Source organism: Tupaia chinensis, unplaced genomic scaffold (genome assembly GCF_000334495.1).
Source record: "Tupaia chinensis unplaced genomic scaffold, TupChi_1.0 Scaffold000041_1, whole genome shotgun sequence".
Taxonomy (NCBI): Eukaryota; Metazoa; Chordata; class Mammalia; order Scandentia; family Tupaiidae; genus Tupaia; species Tupaia belangeri.
The window spans coordinates 581,956-600,464 of record NW_006159496.1 but is presented as its reverse complement, the minus strand read 5'-3'; the positions used below and the strand labels follow the sequence as shown (position 1 = coordinate 600,464).

The 18,509-nt window shown below is 57.0% G+C and overlaps 1 protein-coding gene across 1 annotated transcript in view; it reads left to right on the top strand.

The window, feature by feature from the left end:
- Positions 1-18,509, top strand: part of SH3RF3 (SH3 domain containing ring finger 3) — a gene marked incomplete in the record, with an annotated part of 355,159 nt that overhangs the window by 185,243 nt on the left and 151,407 nt on the right.

The window sequence follows — 18,509 nt, the reverse complement described above, 5'->3', positions numbered from 1 at the left end:
TTTCCCTACCCTAGAGCCTTATATTAGCTCCTAAAAGTTTCATAGTTCCACTTTTCACCATGGAGACTCGTAATTCAGCTAGAAATAATGTTGTGTGTGGTATGAGGCAGAGGAGCGTTTCTTTTTCCATCTAGAAAATCTAATGGCCGACATTATTGATGAAATAGCCTAGCCCTCCCTGATGCTCTGGAATGACCACATTCATGAATCAAGTCATCTTTGTGTTTCTGTTTCTGAACTCTGTTCAGCCCAGATCATCTCCATGTAGTTCATTTGTTCTCTCTCTCTCTCTCTTTTTTTTCTTTTATTGCTTTTACATAGGGCACATGCACTTGATAGAGACAGAGAGACAGAGAGAAGGAAAATGAGAAATCCCCCTGCGGGGGGGATGGCCACTCTGCAGTCCCTTCCCTTCCACTTTCCTCTCAGGATTTTGGATATACATGCACACACACCCTGTGTGATTTTCAAGTCCCTGGGTCCAGGACTTGAGCCGTGGTCAGCCATGTGAGAGTCCAGTGCTTTAACCACTATGCCACCTACTTGCCTCCATTTGTCTATTCTTTTTTTTTTTTTTTTTTGAGAGGTTTTTGCTATAGGGCACGTGCTCACCAGAAAGAGAGAGAGAGAGAGAGACAGAGAGATAGAAAGCAAGAAATCACCTCCCCAGAAGGGATGGCCATGCTGCAATCCCTTCTCCTCCATTCTCCTCTCGGGATCTTGGACACGCACGCACACGCGCCCAGCGTGAGTTTAAGTCATTGGGTCCGAGACTTGAACCGCAGTCAACTACATGGGAGTCCAGTGACATAGCCATTACGCCAACTGCCGGTCCCCATTTGTCTATTCTTGATTCGACTATACTTTTGTAATCTCTGTAAGTGATTGAAAGGCTTGACCTCGTATAGCAATGGCTTTCATTCTTCCATATACGTTTTGAACCAATTGTCACGTACTTCAAAATCCTGTTGAGGTTTACATTAGGAATGCATTTGAAGTCTGTTTCAAGTTGCGAGGAAATTGCGGCTTTTCAGAACCTTCCTACTCAAGAACATTATATTTCTTTCAATATATTAGGTCATCTTTTATACCTTTCAGTAAAATGGCAGGGAAGTCTCCACAAGGAAACACTTTGTGTTGAATTTATTGCTCACATGATTTTCGATAGCCACGGAAATATCAAGTGTTTTCTTAATTACATACCCTTGTGTTACCAGCAGTGGCCTGCAGCGTGTGCACTGGGGGCTGCGGGGGCGCAGTGGCAGCGCGCTCAGCTGCGTGCTGGGAGCTGTGGCAGGCCGTGGCTCAGACGCCGAGCTGACCTGAAACATGCCAGCTGCACACGCGTCCTCCAACCCCCACACTGGAGGGCTGGAAGCGGACTGCGGCGTGACCACACCCTGCAGGGGACCTCTCTCTTTGCTCACTTTCGCTCTTTCTGTTGTGCTCTACCTAGATAAATAAATAAGCTCTAAGAAAGAAAAACGAGGTGGGGGCCAGCAGGTGGTGTAGTGGTTAAGGCCCCGGACTCCCACATGGCCGACCACAGTTTGCATCCTGGACCTGGCAGCTTGCTTTCTCACCGCCCCCCACCAGCTCTCATGAGCACACGTGCCCTCTACAAAGTAAACTAATAACAATAATGCTAAATAAAATTAAATCTTTTTTTAAAAAAGGAAAGGAAAAAAGGCACCAGCAGGTAGTGTGGTGGCTAAGTTGCTAGATTCCCACATGGCTGACTGCAGTTCAAGTCCCAGTTTTGGCAGCTTGAAAATCATGCCAGGTGTGTGTGTGCGTGCCCCAAATCCCAAGAGCAGAATGAAGAAGAGATCGCAGCATGGCCAGCTCTCTGGGGTGATTCCTCACCTTCCTTCTCTCTGTCTCTCCTCTTCCATGAGTGCCTGTGCCCTATGGCAAAAACCTTTAACTTTTTTTAAAAAGAGAGAGAGAGAAGCAGTTGCCTCTCACACGCGCCTCTGCAGGGTTTCTGCGCTCACTCGGGCGGTTGCACAGTCCCCCTCGTGTGAGCACAGCCATGTCGTCCCTCCTTGCTGCCGTGGGCCTTTCAAACCTGCCCTCTCACAGCGGGCTCCTGTGTGGCCCCCAGGGCCCCAGGGCTGTCCAGCGTCTCAGTATTGTGCCAGCCTTAGTCTATATGTACTTCCACGTTTTTGTTTTTTCTGGTAATACAAATAATAAGCCAATATAATCTGTGGTTAAAAAAATAATAATAAATAAATAAAGCAAATCACAGATACCATATTATTTCACCCTAAAATACTTCAGTGTAGATCTCCAGTAGGTTAAAAACCATGCAAACTGCGGCCGCATCTGTCAGAACCAACCGTGATTCCCTAACCTCAGTCCGTGTGCAAGTCTCCCTGACAATCTCTAAAATGCCTTTTCGTGGTTTTTGGTTTGAAATTGAATTGAAATCAGGTCCCTGTATGGTGCGTGCTCACGCTGTCTCCGTTTCCTCCCGATCCTGACAGCGCCCGCTGACTGCCTTGCCAGGGGACCTGGTGGTGTGTCCTGCAGGACGCCCTGCTCCCGACCCTGCCGCAGGCTGCATCCCTGGGGTGCTGTCATGTTCGTCCATCCACTGCATTCCCTGCAGACTGGTTAAATCCGGAGGTTCGGCCGGCTTGCTGTTCACATGTTCGTTTTCCTAAGAGTATGTCATATACCAGATCTAGGACTAGAACTGCAGTCGGCCAGGTGGGAGTCCATTACTTTAACCACCGGTCACCTGCTGGCCCCTCTTTTTATTCTTTTTGTTTTTTTAAGAGAAAAATTTTTGCTATAGGGTGCGTGCACTCACTGGAGAGGGAGAGTGAGAAATCACCCTTTGGGGAGATGGCCGCACTGCAGTCCCTTCTCTGCCATTCTCTTCTTGAGATTTTGGGCATATATACACACATGCCTGGCATGAGTTTCAAGCCGCTGGGTTCAGGACTCTAACCACGGTCAGCCATGTGAGAGTCCAATGCTGTAACCACTGTGCCACCTGCTGGTCCCTCTTTTATCTTTTTATAAAGGTGTGTGTGTGCGCGTGTGAGTGTGTGAGAAAGCACACGAGTGAAGGTGAGAGTGACAGGGGTGCCCCCAGGGTGGTGTCACATTCAGGGCTGTGAGCTGCTGATATCTGCGACATTTCTCAGAGACTATCTTGTTCATTTTTTTAAAATTTACTTATTTCTTCCATGAGCAAGGGAGCAGGGATAGAGGGGGAGGGAGACAGAGGTGCAGGCACCTCCAGGGTCTTCGCACCGTGCCCGTCTCTGGTCCAGGTTGCCCCCAGCATGGACGCGTGCAGCCTGGTGCACTCGGGGAGGCCACGGAGCAGACTCGGGACCCTGTGTGGGTCTGGCTGCGAGCTCTGTGCCACCTGCTGGCCCCGTCTCTGCACCTTTAGATCTGTCACTGTCAGGAGCTTGTACGGGATGTGTGGGTTATGGTGCTGGTAGGAGACACTCAGGACCAGTTCTGGTGACAAAGCCATGCCCCCGGGGCCTCCAGTTGTCACAGCTGTGACCTGGCAGCGTGGTTCAGACCTGTGTATTTGCAGCTCGCAGACTCAGGGCCACACTGCTGGCAAAGGTCTCAGCAGGTCGCAGACGTGATGCTAGGGCCAGACATGGCCTCCGCCCCCAGCTCCCTCCCGCCGTCTCAGGCCTGAGCTGCGGCTCCCCTGGAGCGCTGATTGTTTGTCCTGAGGCTTGTGCCGTGTCCCTTCCTCTGCGTCTTGGGTGATACTGCGGTGGCGTCTTGGGGCCTGGTCACGTGTCCGTGGAGGCAGTCTCCTTCATCCATGGAGTCCTTCTCACACTTCCGTCCTCTCAGCCCTCCCTCCTGCCCGCTCAGTCTCCGTGCTGGCATCCCTATGCTCCCTGGGAACCTCCTCTCCCTGCAGTCTTCCTGGATTCCAGCACAGGTTCTGAGCAGGCCCCACCATGCTTCTCTCCCTGTGAGTACCATACCAAGGTTTCCGGGGAAAGACGAGTCGTGGGAGGACAGGGCTTCTGCATGGACAAGCCCTCTGGGTCCCCTGGCCCCCAATGCCGATACCGAGGGGTCTGCAGGTAGTTACTCGCTAAGACTTTCTCAGCGGGGGGTGAATCTCTGGCTTGGGCAGGTCCAGAGACAATGGCTGGCTGTGCCCGCCCCTGATGGTCTGATGGACAGCAGACCCCTGTCCACCTCACTGGGCTCAGCCTTCCTCATGCGGTTTCTAAGGCCTGACCAACGCCCAGGAGCCCAGAGCCGCCCCAGGAAGGAGCGTCACAGAGGGTTAGCAGTCCCCAGGACTGCCTGTGGGTGGCGATCGATGGATGGGAGCCAAGAGCAAGCGAGTGAGCAAAGCTAACACAGGCCCCGGGGCACACCCGTTGGTGGCCAGCGCCCCCGTCAGCCCTCAGCAGCGCATCTTCAGCCCTTCACACTGGGAGCCACACAGGCGAGGTCGGGTGCGGACCCTGAGTGGTTCCCAGGAGTCCCTCAAGGAACGTTCTGTCCAGGTAAACCAGTGTCTCCGATGGGGCCTGTAAGAAGGTGACATTGCTGGCCTTTAAGCAATGCTTCACTTCTTCTATTCAGGTGGAGCAAATGGTTCCATGCGTGATGAAGTTCACTCAGTACGTGGCGCCATCTGTCACCCCCCTGGGGGTAGCCGGGGAGGTACTCCGGGGGAAGTGCTGGACAGGACGTCTCCTGGCCAGTCCCTGTCCTGTGGAAGGCGTGGCGCCTGCCCACTCGGTGGCCGGAGAGGAGAATGCATTGAAATGTTATTACGACAGTAAAGAACACCGGCGACGTTCTTGCCCTGTGCTGTCCCCCCCTTCCCCTCGCCGCGGCGTGGCTGGGAATTAGCCAGGAGTCCAGTGCTGCCGAGTGGTGGGAGCCACGTGTGTTTCCTACGTTGTGAGCCCAGACTCCCTCTTCCCTGCCCCTCTGTGAGGACGGCACGTGTCCACCCTTACACCGTCATGTCCCCAGTCCCTCACACAGTGTGGCCCAGGGGGATCAGTGTGTTCGGTGGAGCGCTGTGGCTGCTGGGTGAGTGGCTGGGGGTGAAGGAGGGCAGAGAAGGGGCCAGGCGGGTGGATGTGTGCTGCTAACGGGTGGAGGCAGGGTGCTGGCTGCGTGGTGGCTGTGGGATGGATACAGGGGTGAAGGGAGGAGGAGGATGGATGGAAGGACGGAGGGGTGGGGAGAGAAGGGATGCTGGAGGAAGCATGCGTGGTGGCTGAAGGGGGTGCTGGGTGGGTGGATGTGTGCTAGACGGATGAATGACAAGTGGATTAAGACAGGTACTCCAGGTGTGTACACGGATGCACACGCAGGCACCATCACTCCCCACACTCCGCGGGAGGTACATGCGTTCCCCTCTGGGGTCAGTACGCAGCCTGCTAAGGGTCCGAGGTCTCCCGCCTGCCTCTGCACCAGCGCAGTGCACAGGGGTTCTCCCTGGTCCCTGTGAGCCGAGCGAAGGCCGTGCTGTGTGGGTCCGTGGACTAAGCGCTCCAGCAAAGCCAGGCACTGGAGTCAGCGGAGTGCACGCTGTTCACTTCGGACCAGAGTCAAGAAGGGACGTGCTCAGGCGCAGGCAGATGCTCTTCCCACGATGACCGGAAGATAACCCAAACCCAGTTTCTCATTTCTCCCGGCACCAGGCCTGGATCTCCCTTCCGGAGCGCCAGAAGGCTGGGTGTCTCGTTTCACGAAACTGAAATCCCTGAGGTTGCATGCGACACCCCCCTCGGGGCCGGGGCTGTGTGTCAGGTCCACACTCGGGAAGGGCCAGCCATGAGTTCCTCTTCCCTGAGCCCTGACCCACCGCCCACCCTGCTGGCCGCCTCACTGCGCTCCCCCTGCCCCTCCTCTTTGCAGCGTAAATGACCTGGTTTGTGTACAGGGCCTGGGTCCTGACCAGTCTGCAAGCTCAGCCCCAGACCCGGCTCACTCCCTCTCCTCCCGCCAGCTCTTTCCCACCCTCTGTCACTTACTCCCCCCCCACCGCACGTCCCGCCTCTTCCCTGCTATAGACCACGCAGTTCCAGTAGGTTATTTTGTGGATCTCTCGCCCCTTCCAAAGTGCCACTCCCTTAGGGCAGAGGAGGTTTTGTCTGTTTTGTTTTTAACATCTTAATAGTTTCTAGAACGGTGTCTGGCACCTACTAGGTGGCCAAGAGATGCTTAGTAAATGAGCGACTATATTAATGCCAGTTCTGAGCAGTCTTTGTTCCGATCCTTGCCACGGGCACAGTGTAATCCTTGGTACCTGGAGGCTGCCGAAGCTGGAGGCTCAGTGTGAGGGGCCGTGGCTCCTCCTCCCTGTGCGGGACTCCTGCTCCTGCTGCTGGGGCTGCCCACACTGAACTGTGGGTGCCCACCACCCCCGGTAGCAGCGGGTCTCAGGACTGTGACTTTCTGCTTCAGCAACCAGGAGAAGGCTACATGGATTTACCAGTCATTATGTGCACACATGTGTGTATGTATGTTCACATGTATGTGTACCCGTGTGTGCGTACATGTGCACCTGTGTGTGTGCATGTGCACCTGTGTGTGTGCGTGCATGTGCACCTGTGTGTATCCTTGCCACGGGCACAGTGTAATCCTTGGTACCTGGAGGCTGCCGAAGCTGGAGGCTCAGTGTGAGGGGCCGTGGCTCCTCCTCCCTGTGCGGGACTCCTGCTCCTGCTGCTGGGGCTGCCCACACTGAACTGTGGGTGCCCACCACCCCCGGTAGCAGCGGGTCTCAGGACTGTGACTTTCTGCTTCAGCAACCAGGAGAAGGCTACATGGATTTACCAGTCATTATGTGCACACATGTGTGTATGTGTGTTCACATGTATGTGTACCAGTGTGTGCGTACATGTGTATGTGTGTGCGTACATGTGCACCTGTGTGTGTGCGTGCATGTGCACCTGTGTGTGTGTGTGTGCGTGCATGTGCACCTGTGTGTGTATGTGTGTGCGTGCATGGGCACCTGTGTGTGCATGTGCGTGTGTGTGTCCCACTGTGTGTCGATCCTCCTGCCTCCGTCTCCTCAGCAGCTGGGACTGCACACACAGCTGTGCTCCCAGCTTTTAGGGTGGGAAGGAATCACACCCAGGCCTCTGGGGCCTCAGCCTTCTGAGAGCAGCACCCAGGGCTGCCAGGTGCTCTCGATCTTTGACGTTTTGTTCAGCATGGATGTTGGCTGAGGTCGACTGAGCAGCCTCAGGAAGGGAAGCGTGGCTGCCCCCTGCCCTGGACGATGGCCCTGAGCCCTCAGCCTTGCAGGGCTCCATCTGCCTGCTTCCTGTTCCCTCTCTCTCCCAGGAGAGCCGTCTGGGGGCAAGCCAGTACCACCCCACCGCTCTGCCCGGCACTGGACCCCATCCTGTGTGTGGGGACTCTGACGTGCCCAGCTCCCAGCATGGGGCACCGCGGACAGACAGTGGAGTGCAGTGGAGCTGAGCGTGCAGACGGACTGCCCCTAGGATGTGTGTGGAACCACCTTCTCCGGGCCCCCCATCCACAGGGCTGAGCTCCGCACACACACCTGCTCGGCTGCCATGGCCCACCTGGCACTGCCAAGGAGTTTGGAGCTGCCCCAGTGGGTGGAAAGTGCTTCATCTGCCGAGTGAGAGGGGATCCCCAGAGCATTGCAGAGTGGGGTCCCCTCCTTGCCCCTGGAGGTTAGTGCGGTGGCTCCGGTGCTAGAGTGGGCCAGGCAGCCAGAAGAGCCGACCGTCTTGCATTTGCGAGATGTGTCAACTGTGTCCTTAGGACCATTGATGTGCCTCCTGCTCACAGAATAAGCGATCAAGCTGCGGGTTCCTTTGCTCCATTCTGAGAGGTGGAAACACGCGAGAGCAAGACCTCGGCAGTGCCTAACATTGGCGGGACGCAGAGGCCGGCACAGCCTGCTGGGCCTGTACCCGCACACGGCTGGGCCTGCGGAGGGACGTACATGAGCACAGCCACGCGGGCTCCCGTGCCCCACAGCCGTGGTGGGAGCCCATGGTGCTGCCAGGACAGGCCAGCTCCCAGCCCCTGCTCCTGCCCAAGGCTGACATTGCTAGGGTGTGGCTTTGTGGGCAGCTGGGCCAGCCTGTGCCTCAAAGAGGCGTCACTGGGCTTGCTATTCTTACCGGGTTTAGACATTCCCATGCCTGAGGCTGAGAATTCAAGTTCACGGTGATTAATTTTTCCTTTTTAAAAACTCCCAGTAGGCCGGCCACAGTGGTGCTAGCAGGAGAGCACCACTGCGCAAAACTGAGGCCACATGGGGTCCCGGTTCGGTTCCTGGCCCAACCTGAACTGCCAGCAGTGGCTGGCACTGAGGTTCAAACTAACAGTGAGCAGGCAGGACTTGGGAGACCCTGAGACTCTCAGACAGTGACTTGGGAGACTCTCAGAAACTCTCTCTCTCTCTCTCTCCTGCATAAGCAAAGCCCGCAGCATATTCTGGCAGACATTCGAGGCAGACTTCTATCGCGGAAACACCCAGGAAGCCGAGTGTGACCTGTTCGATGCGTTGGCTTATGCCTCAAGGTTTAAGAAAGTCCACCTGTTGAGGTTTCTTGCTTTTAAACACTCTGAACCAGACTAGCCTCTGGTTGGCGAGCTTAAATCCGAGATCGCAGTGTGCGGGACACAGTGAGGCTATGCCCCGTCGGAGCAGGACGGGCGGACCCCAGCCTGCGCCCCAACTGCCTCCACCGTTCTGCAGTCTTACTGGAATCCAGGCACATCCAGCCTCGTACAGACGTCTGCGGATCTCTGGCTGTACCAGGGAGGGTCATAGTCCCACCCAGCACTTCCCCGCAGCCCCAGGCCCCTCACGGCTCCCACCCCTGGTCGGTGTCCTCTCCCTGGGCGGCGTCTGTCGGTCGCTCAGTTACTGTCTCAGTGACGTTCAGAATTCTGACCTGCCCCGTCCCCACCTCTTGCATCCCTTCTCTCCGCTGCGTCCCCTCGCTCTGGCCACTTCCTGGCGTCCTTAGATGTCACCTATCTGTAGGTACCGGCCCTTTTGCCTCTCTGGCATCTCTCTCAGTCTCTCTCTTTTTCTCTCAGAGAAAGTAGGTGAGCTTGGGGGATAAAAACTTTAGAAAACACGTGAAGGCTTCGAGAAGGAGTTTCTCACAGACGCGACAGAAGACAGCCAATCCACTCACTAAGGACAGTGCATTTCAAGCAAAGCCGCCTGCAGTAAGCCTGTCCCTGGAGGACGATGAAGTGACTGAGTGTGCTGTGGCAGCCCACGCCGAGGGCTCCCTGTGCACCCCAGCCCGCAGCTGCTGAACGGACACGGGTCCCTGACGAGGGCGGTTCTGGCCCCGAGCAGCACCCACGCCGAGGCACGCTGTGTGTTTGCACCAACCCGGGAGAGAGCATGCTTGTTTTTCCGGAGTGAGACTGTTTGCATTAATAACTTATTTATGGAGTTCACCTTAAGTCTACAAGTGACTGTGGCATCCAATTTTGTGGTAATTTCCATTACAAAGTGGGCAAAACATTCTGTAAATAAATATTTGGGGTTTAGGATTTCTGTAAGTCAACATGGAAATAGACGGAACATGAGAGGCCCTTCCGCAGCGCTGACTGCACCGGCAAGGCCTGGCGCAGGAGGGTGCTCCTCAGCCCCGACTCCCAGCGCGCTCTGAGCCCCCTCACGGCCAGAGCATCGCCCTCCCGGGGAGGGGAGCCTAAGGCAGAGGTGCTGGGGCCTGCAGACTCCCTGTGGGCGGGAAGAAACACCGACCATGTGCGACGCTCTGACTGGGGCTTCGGTGACGTTTAATATGATAGCGAGCCCTTCTCGGCCCCGAAAGCCCCTCGAGGCTCAGCGTGCACGTTCCCTTCTGTATCTGACGCGCTGAGGCCTTTATGGAGGAGAGGGAAGACGCAGAAGCTCAGCAGGTGTTTTTCTGAGACTGGTCCCCGGATGCAAAGGGTTTTAAATACTTCTGGGCTTGCCTGTAGTGCGAGGGAAGAGTTTGGGTGACCCCTTCCTTCCTGTTCCCTGGGGTCTGCACCCACCCTGGACCCCAAGGTGCAGAGCCCGAGGGGGATGGGCTGCTGGTTCCCCTGGGGACCTCGCACTGTGCCACCACCCCATGTGGCAGAATGTTTTCCTCTCGTGGCGAGAAGGGATTAGGCAAGCAGGGACACGCAGGGGTCCTGGAGGTGCTGGCCGCTGCAGGACCGGCCCTGGCGCTAGACCCTGCCCAGGGAGTCTGCAGAGCTTTCTGGGGCCCTAGCAGACCTTCTGCGACATCCGTCACCTGGTGGGAGACTTCCCTTTATCTGTCCTATGTCGTCACCGCCCGTTGGTCTGTTACTGTTCATGACCAAGTTCGTTTGCTAAGGTACCTTTCCTGACAGCTTGCCACCTGTGCGTTCTGTGAGGTGAGCTTCGTAAACGGTGTGAGCTGCTGGCTGATGGTGCCGTTCCGAGGGCCTTCACCGGCACTGGAGGCCACTCCGTAGCGTTAGTGTCAGGCACTGCGACACGGTGGCGTGCGTTCGCTCAGCTCATCGCACACGAGGACCCTGTGAACCTTGCTTTGACTGCCAAAAATAAATGACAGGGCCCAGCAGATGAGTGGCTAATCGCTGGACTCCCACGTGGCCGACCACGGTTCGAGTCTCAGGCCCGGTGGCTTGAAACTCATGCGTGGCACATGTATGTGTACATGGGTACCCAGGATCTCAGGAGGAGAATAGAGACGGGATTATGTTGTGGCCATTACTTCTAAGGGGTGATTTCTCACTTTCCCTCTCTCCCTCTTTCCAGTGAGTGCACGCACCCTAAAGCAAATAGCTCCATAAATAAATACATAGTAAAAATAAATTAATTAAATGACAAAAATAAAGAACATGTCAGGAAAAAAAAGCTCTGTGAGACAGACACTGATGGCACCCTTTTTCAGATAATAAAACAAAGGCCACCGGGGTGTGGCGAGGCCCTAGCAGAGCTGTTGGCCCCTTCACAGCTCCCCTGCGCACGGGGCCAGCCTAACACGGGCTTCTTCCCTCGGTTCTTAGAGCTAATTCTTAGGGAAATTCCATTTTCTGCATGGATTTCCAAATGACCTTATTTTCCCTTATCTTTTATTCATTCATCTGTCTGTTGAGCTGCCAGAGAGTACATGTGCTATGAGAGAGAGGGAGGGAGAGAGCACCCTCCAGTGAGGCGTGGTCCCGCCCCGCCCCTTCTCCACTTCTCCGTCCTGTCAAGAGTTGGGGCACACATGCACACACACCCGATGCGATTTTCAAGCCACCGAGGCCTAGATCTTTACCAGTCAAGGGTGCTGTGGCAGCCCACGCCGAGGGCTCCCTGTGCACCCCAGCCCGCAGCTGCTGAACGGACACGGGTCCCTGACGAGGGCGGTTCTGGCCCCGAGCAGCACCCACGCCGAGGCACGCTGTGTGTTTGCACCAACCCGGGAGAGAGCATGCTTGTTTTTCCGGAGTGAGACTGTTTGCATTAATAACTTATTTATGGAGTTCACCTTAAGTCTACAAGTGACTGTGGCATCCAATTTTGTGGTAATTTCCATTACAAAGTGGGCAAAACATTCTGTAAATAAATATTTGGGGTTTAGGATTTCTGTAAGTCAACATGGAAATAGACGGAACATGAGAGGCCCTTCCGCAGCGCTGACTGCACCGGCAAGGCCTGGCGCAGGAGGGTGCTCCTCAGCCCCGACTCCCAGCGCGCTCTGAGCCCCCTCACGGCCAGAGCATCGCCCTCCCGGGGAGGGGAGCCTAAGGCAGAGGTGCTGGGGCCTGCAGACTCCCTGTGGGCGGGAAGAAACACCGACCATGTGCGACGCTCTGACTGGGGCTTCGGTGACGTTTAATATGATAGCGAGCCCTTCTCGGCCCCGAAAGCCCCTCGAGGCTCAGCGTGCACGTTCCCTTCTGTATCTGACGCGCTGAGGCCTTTATGGAGGAGAGGGAAGACGCAGAAGCTCAGCAGGTGTTTTTCTGAGACTGGTCCCCGGATGCAAAGGGTTTTAAATACTTCTGGGCTTGCCTGTAGTGCGAGGGAAGAGTTTGGGTGACCCCTTCCTTCCTGTTCCCTGGGGTCTGCACCCACCCTGGACCCCAAGGTGCAGAGCCCGAGGGGGATGGGCTGCTGGTTCCCCTGGGGACCTCGCACTGTGCCACCACCCCATGTGGCAGAATGTTTTCCTCTCGTGGCGAGAAGGGATTAGGCAAGCAGGGACACGCAGGGGTCCTGGAGGTGCTGGCCGCTGCAGGACCGGCCCTGGCGCTAGACCCTGCCCAGGGAGTCTGCAGAGCTTTCTGGGGCCCTAGCAGACCTTCTGCGACATCCGTCACCTGGTGGGAGACTTCCCTTTATCTGTCCTATGTCGTCACCGCCCGTTGGTCTGTTACTGTTCATGACCAAGTTCGTTTGCTAAGGTACCTTTCCTGACAGCTTGCCACCTGTGCGTTCTGTGAGGTGAGCTTCGTAAACGGTGTGAGCTGCTGGCTGATGGTGCCGTTCCAAGGGCCTTCACCGGCACTGGAGGCCACTCCGTAGCGTTAGTGTCAGGCACTGCGACACGGTGGCGTGCGTTCGCTCAGCTCATCGCACACGAGGACCCTGTGAACCTTGCTTTGACTGCCAAAAATAAATGACAGGGCCCAGCAGATGAGTGGCTAATCGCTGGACTCCCACGTGGCCGACCACGGTTCGAGTCTCAGGCCCGGTGGCTTGAAACTCATGCGTGGCACATGTATGTGTACATGGGTACCCAGGATCTCAGGAGGAGAATAGAGACGGGATTATGTTGTGGCCATTACTTCTAAGGGGTGATTTCTCACTTTCCCTCTCTCCCTCTTTCCAGTGAGTGCACGCACCCTAAAGCAAATAGCTCCATAAATAAATACATAGTAAAAATAAATTAATTAAATGACAAAAATAAAGAACATGTCAGGAAAAAAAAGCTCTGTGAGACAGACACTGATGGCACCCTTTTTCAGATAATAAAACAAAGGCCACCGGGGTGTGGCGAGGCCCTAGCAGAGCTGTTGGCCCCTTCACAGCTCCCCTGCGCACGGGGCCAGCCTAACACGGGCTTCTTCCCTCGGTTCTTAGAGCTAATTCTTAGGGAAATTCCATTTTCTGCATGGATTTCCAAATGACCTTATTTTCCCTTATCTTTTATTCATTCATCTGTCTGTTGAGCTGCCAGAGAGTACATGTGCTATGAGAGAGAGGGAGGGAGAGAGCACCCTCCAGTGAGGCGTGGTCCCGCCCCGCCCCTTCTCCACTTCTCCGTCCTGTCAAGAGTTGGGGCACACATGCACACACACCCGATGCGATTTTCAAGCCACCGAGGCCTAGATCTTTACCAGTCAGCCAGGTGGGATCCGGCTCCCTTAACCACTAGGCTGTGGGCCAGCACTCCCTTATCTTTTATATTAATTTGGTTTGTGCAGCATCAAAACAGTGACATGAAAACAAGATCTTTAAAGAGGATTTAGTAATTAGTGTGGGTTGAAGTAAGGCCAAGCTGGAATCATCTGCCCTCAATGCCTTCCTGAAGAGGGATGCCTTCGCCTCAATGCCTCCCCCCACCCTCTGGCCGCCTCAGGGGTTGAAGACCCCGGTCTGACTCAGGCTGTCCACAAAGGAGGCGCCATGCCGTGCGTGCTGGCCCGCCGAGCAGGCAGGGGTGGAACTGACCAGGCCGAAGCTGGATTCGGGCCTGGGAGGCTGGGCCTGGGGTACAGGTAGCACGCCCCTCATTGCCGTCAGAAGTGTGAAGCCTCTGGACATACCCCCTCCACGTGCCCCCATGGCTGCCAGGAACGTGGCCGCATGCTCCTGGGTCCCCATCCTCTGGACACGTCCAGGAGAGCCCCGCGTACTCACTGAGCGTGGGTGCCGTCTTCCCGGAAAGTGGGAGGACCAGTATGCTGCTCCTCCGCAGGTAACATACAGAGGCGGATCCGGACCCCTGCCTGGGGGATCAGCACGCCCTCCCTTCTTCCACAGCTAAGCAGGTATTCCAAGGCCCACGGGGAGCGAGGAGGAGCAGGGGGGTGGTTGGCATTTGGGAGCTGGCACCCTTCTTTCAAGCCCTGTGATGCTGGGAACTATTGGGTTCTTGTAAAAGTCATCGTGACGCATTTTGGAGTAGAAAAACGTAATCGGCCAGTAGGTGGCATAGTGATTAAGGCACTGGACCCCCTCATGGCCTACTGCGGTTCGAGTCTCTGACCCAGTGGATTGAAACTCACACCGGGCACATGTGTGTGCATGCCTAAAATCCTGGGCGGAGAATGGAAGAGAAGGGATTGCAATGTGGCCATCCCCCGGGGGATGGTTTCTTGCTTTCTGTCTTTCTGTCTCTGTGTCTCGGTGAGTGCACGCACCCTGTTGCTAAAATCTCTAAAAAGAAAAACATAGGGAATATGTAATGACTGCTGGCAACCCAGTAGCTGCCTCTGAGCTTTTCTGACAAACGGCGGGAGTGCACAGGCGATGAGAGAAGAGGAGGGTCCAGGTGAGAGCACCCGGACCCAGGGGTGCGTGCTGGGCCCTGAGGCAGAGGGGCGGTGCACATGGGCCTTCCACTGCTCTGCTCTGTCCCGTGCACTTGCTGAGCCACGTGGGGTGCCAGGTGAGCACAGCCCTCAGCCCCATCTGCACTGAGAGTGAGGGGTCATGGTGGCCGCGGCCCACACAGCCCGGCACCAGGCTCCTGGGATACCTTTTTGCCTCAGTGCGCGGTCTACAATCATCGTTTTTATAGCACCCTCTTCATTAAGAGATAAAAGCTTGTCACATACCATCAATTTTATTCTCTCGACATTACTGGGGAGTGCAGAGGACAGATCGGATTATCTCCAGTGCATAGAACACGAAGCCTCCGGGAACTAAGGCACTTCGTGCAGAGCAAGGCCTCTGCCAGTCCCAGGCGCGGTGGCACACGGAAGTGCCCCTCAGTGTCCCGGTGCTCACGCAGGCCTGCAGCCTCCTTCCTTTTCCCTGTGCTGGTACCTGACGTAAGGCCATGTCCCAGCCGGGCGTGTTGCTCCAGGGCTGGCAGACTGTGCAGGGCCTGAAAGCAGGTGTCCCAGCTTTGTGGTTCCTGTGTCTCTGCACCCACTGGGAGAGGGCGTGGACATGGGTGGGCATTCGGTGCCACCTTGGTGTAGGAGGACAGGAGCTGGATGGGCTGGATCCCCACACGATTCGCAGACTCCTGACCTGTTGTCCTGTCAGACACTCTCCTTCCAGTTCTCAGCAGGGACTAATAAATATGGCGGATCAGGGCCAGCAGATGGAATAGAGGTTGCATCACTGACTCCCACATAGCTGACTGGTTTGAGTGCTAGACCTGGTGGTTTGAAACTCACACCAGACACGTGTGCGTGTGTGCCCAAGATCCTGGGAGGAGAATGGAGAAGGGCTCAAGGTTTGGCCATCCCCCTGGAGGGATGATTTCTCACTTCCCTCTCACTGTCTCTGTCTCTCTCTGGCAAGTGTACCTGCACTAAGGCAGAAACCTCTACAAAACAACAGCAATAATAACACGGCAGGTCACGTGTGAGTACGTGGCGCATGTGCCCCATGTCTGTACAGGTCCTCTCTGGCAGGGTATGGAAGGTGGCCCAGGGCCCCAGGTGGGGTTTCTGGACTCTAAAGGAATACTTCCTAATGGCCGGTTCAGGCCACACACCGTTTTTTTTGTTCAGCACCACCCCGGGGCTAAGGCTGTCCCGGTGGACCTGCAGTGATTATCTTGTGTTCTCACATTTGTCGATTCCCTCCATGAGCCAGATGTCACACTCTAGGTCGGGGTGGGGAGGGGTTGAAGCAGAGCAGAGGGACAGCAGAGGCTGGGGATTCTGGCCTGGAGGCAGCCCTGGAGGACATGCCGATCACAGAGCACCTGGAGGGAGCAGAGCTTCCTGGGAGCCGGCAGGTGCAGGGGGAGGCCGGGGCGTTGCAATGGCAGTGGTCAAACCCAGGTGAGCACGTTGGGTCAGGAGGCTGCTGGGCTAGAACCTCGTGTTCACCTCCAATCCTCTCCAGCTCTTAAGTGGAAACCTGTTGTGGAAACCGAGGGGAGCAGACTGGCAGTGGAGGCGGGGTGGGCCCTCCCAGGCCCCTCCCAGGCCCCTCCCAGGCCCCTGCCCTGCCCCGGGGCCTTCTGCAGGCTCTAGCGCCTGTGAAGCGGTTTGGAAACCCCGCGGCCCCTCCCCTGGTGGTTGGGCCCTGAGCCATGTGTGCTGTTGGACCTGCCCCTCCTGTGACAGTGCAGGGCTGGTTCTTCACCTCGGCCTAGAACATAGAACATTTACATTTTAATTCAGTGACAGGAAACAATGCCAGGCCATGCCCACAGGGGACTCCATCATGCCGCCCAGGCCCCCGCTGGGGCTTGGCAGCTCCCGTGAGTCTTTTTGTTTGCTTATTTATTTCTTCCATGAAAAGGAAAGAAAAAGAGGGGCACAGATGGCACCTCCGACAGGTCTCCATGCCATGCTCCAGCCCGGCCCAGCCAGCTGTGTGCAAACTCTCTGTGTGACTCTGAAACTCCCTGTGCGGTCCCTCTGCCTGCAGGCTCCGGACCCTCTGTGTGGGCTCCTCTGCGTGCAGGCTCCGGACCCTCCGTGTGGGCTACCCGCATGCAGGCTCTGGACCCTCCGTGTGGGCTACCCGCGTGCAGGCTCCGGACCCTCTGTGTGGGCGTCTCCACATGCAGGCTCCAGACCCTCTCTGTGAGCTCCTCTGCGTGCAAGCTCCGGACCTTCCATGTGGGCGTCTCCACGTGCAGGCTCCAGACCTTCCGTGTGGGCATCTCCATGTGCAGGCTCTGGACCCTCCATGTGGGCCCCTCTGCCTGCAGACCCCAGGACCCTCTGTGTAGGCCCTGCTGTGGGGGCGCCTGCCCTGCAGGCTCTGGACCCTCTGTGTAGGCCCTGCTGTGGGGGCGCCTGCCCTGCAGGCTCTGGACCCTCTGTGTAGGCCCTGCTGTGGGGGCGCCTGCCCTGCAGGCTCTGGACCCTCTGTGTAGGCCCTGCTGTGGGGGCGCCTGCCCTGCAGGCTCTGGACCCTCTGTGTAGGCCCTGCTGTGGGGGCGCCTGCCCTGCAGGCTCTGGACCCTCTGTGTAGGCCCTGCTGTGGGGGCGCCTGCCCTGCAGGCTCTGGACCCTCTGTGTAGGCCCTGCTGTGGGGGCGCCTGCCCTGCAGGCTCTGGACCCTCTGTGTAGGCCCTGCTGTGGGGGCGCCTGCCCTGCAGGCTCTGGACCCTCTGTGTAGGCCCTGCTGTGGGGGCGCCTGCCCTGCAGGCTCTGGACCCTCTGTGTAGGCCCTGCTGTGGGGGCGCCTGCCCTGCAGGCTCTGGACCCTCTGTGTAGGCCCTGCTGTGGGGGCGCCTGCCCTGCAGGCTCTGGACCCTCTGTGTAGGCCCTGCTGTGGGGGCGCCTGCCCTGCAGGCTCTGGACCCTCTGTGTAGGCCCTGCTGTGGGGGCGCCTGCCCTGCAGGCTCTGGACCCTCTGTGTAGGCCCTGCTGTGGGGGCGCCTGCCCTGCAGGCTCTGGACCCTCTGTGTAGGCCCTGCTGTGGGGGCGCCTGCCCTGCAGGCTCTGGACCCTCTGTGTAGGCCCTGCTGTGGGGGCGCCTGCCCTGCAGGCTCTGGACCCTCTGTGTAGGCCCTGCTGTGGGGGCGCCTGCCCTGCAGGCTCTGGACCCTCTGTGTAGGCCCTGCTGTGGGGGCGCCTGCCCTGCAGGCTCTGGACCCTCTGTGTAGGCCCTGCTGTGTGGACGCCGTCCCTGCTTGGCCTGCTATGAGCCTGGCCACCTCTGTCACAAGCAGGAGAAGAGAGGAGAGGGGCTCACATGGCCAGGGCCATTCTGGTGGTAGCTCTGTCCTCTGTGTGGCACACGCATGTCTAGGGGACATCCAGGCAGTCATGTGGCTAGCAGGGATGACACTCTCACTAGCATTTGGGGCTGAGAGTTGTGGACAGTCAAGCCGCCCTCGCCCATGGCCGAGCAGGTCCTCAGAGGGCACGTCACAGCTCTCCTGGGAGCGTCCACATATTTATATCCGGAACGAGAGAGCTTACTAACGAAACAAGGATCCTCACAAATCCACTGTTAAATAAAACCACAGGAGGCCACCGACGTGGACCACGCACCTGCCCTCGGCCCAGCACACCAGACCAAAATGGGGTCACTCATGCTAAAGTGCCAAACCAAGCTGAAACTTCAGGAAGCTGACTGTCCCCAGATAGACCAGCTTTTCCTGTAAAAGGGAGATTTTGGCCTTCCTAAGTCTGGGCAATAAGGAGATCAAACCCAGGAGCACCTGCGGCTTCCTTAGGAAAACGCGCATGGAGTAGCTCAAGAAGTCACCGTGACTCACAGGACACTCCTGCCTCGGGAACACCCTCACTGCAGCCACAGCAGTGCCAGGCTCACCGTCCACGCTGCATTGAGGATTTTTTTTTTTTTTTTTTGGAGGGGCTTTTGCTTACGG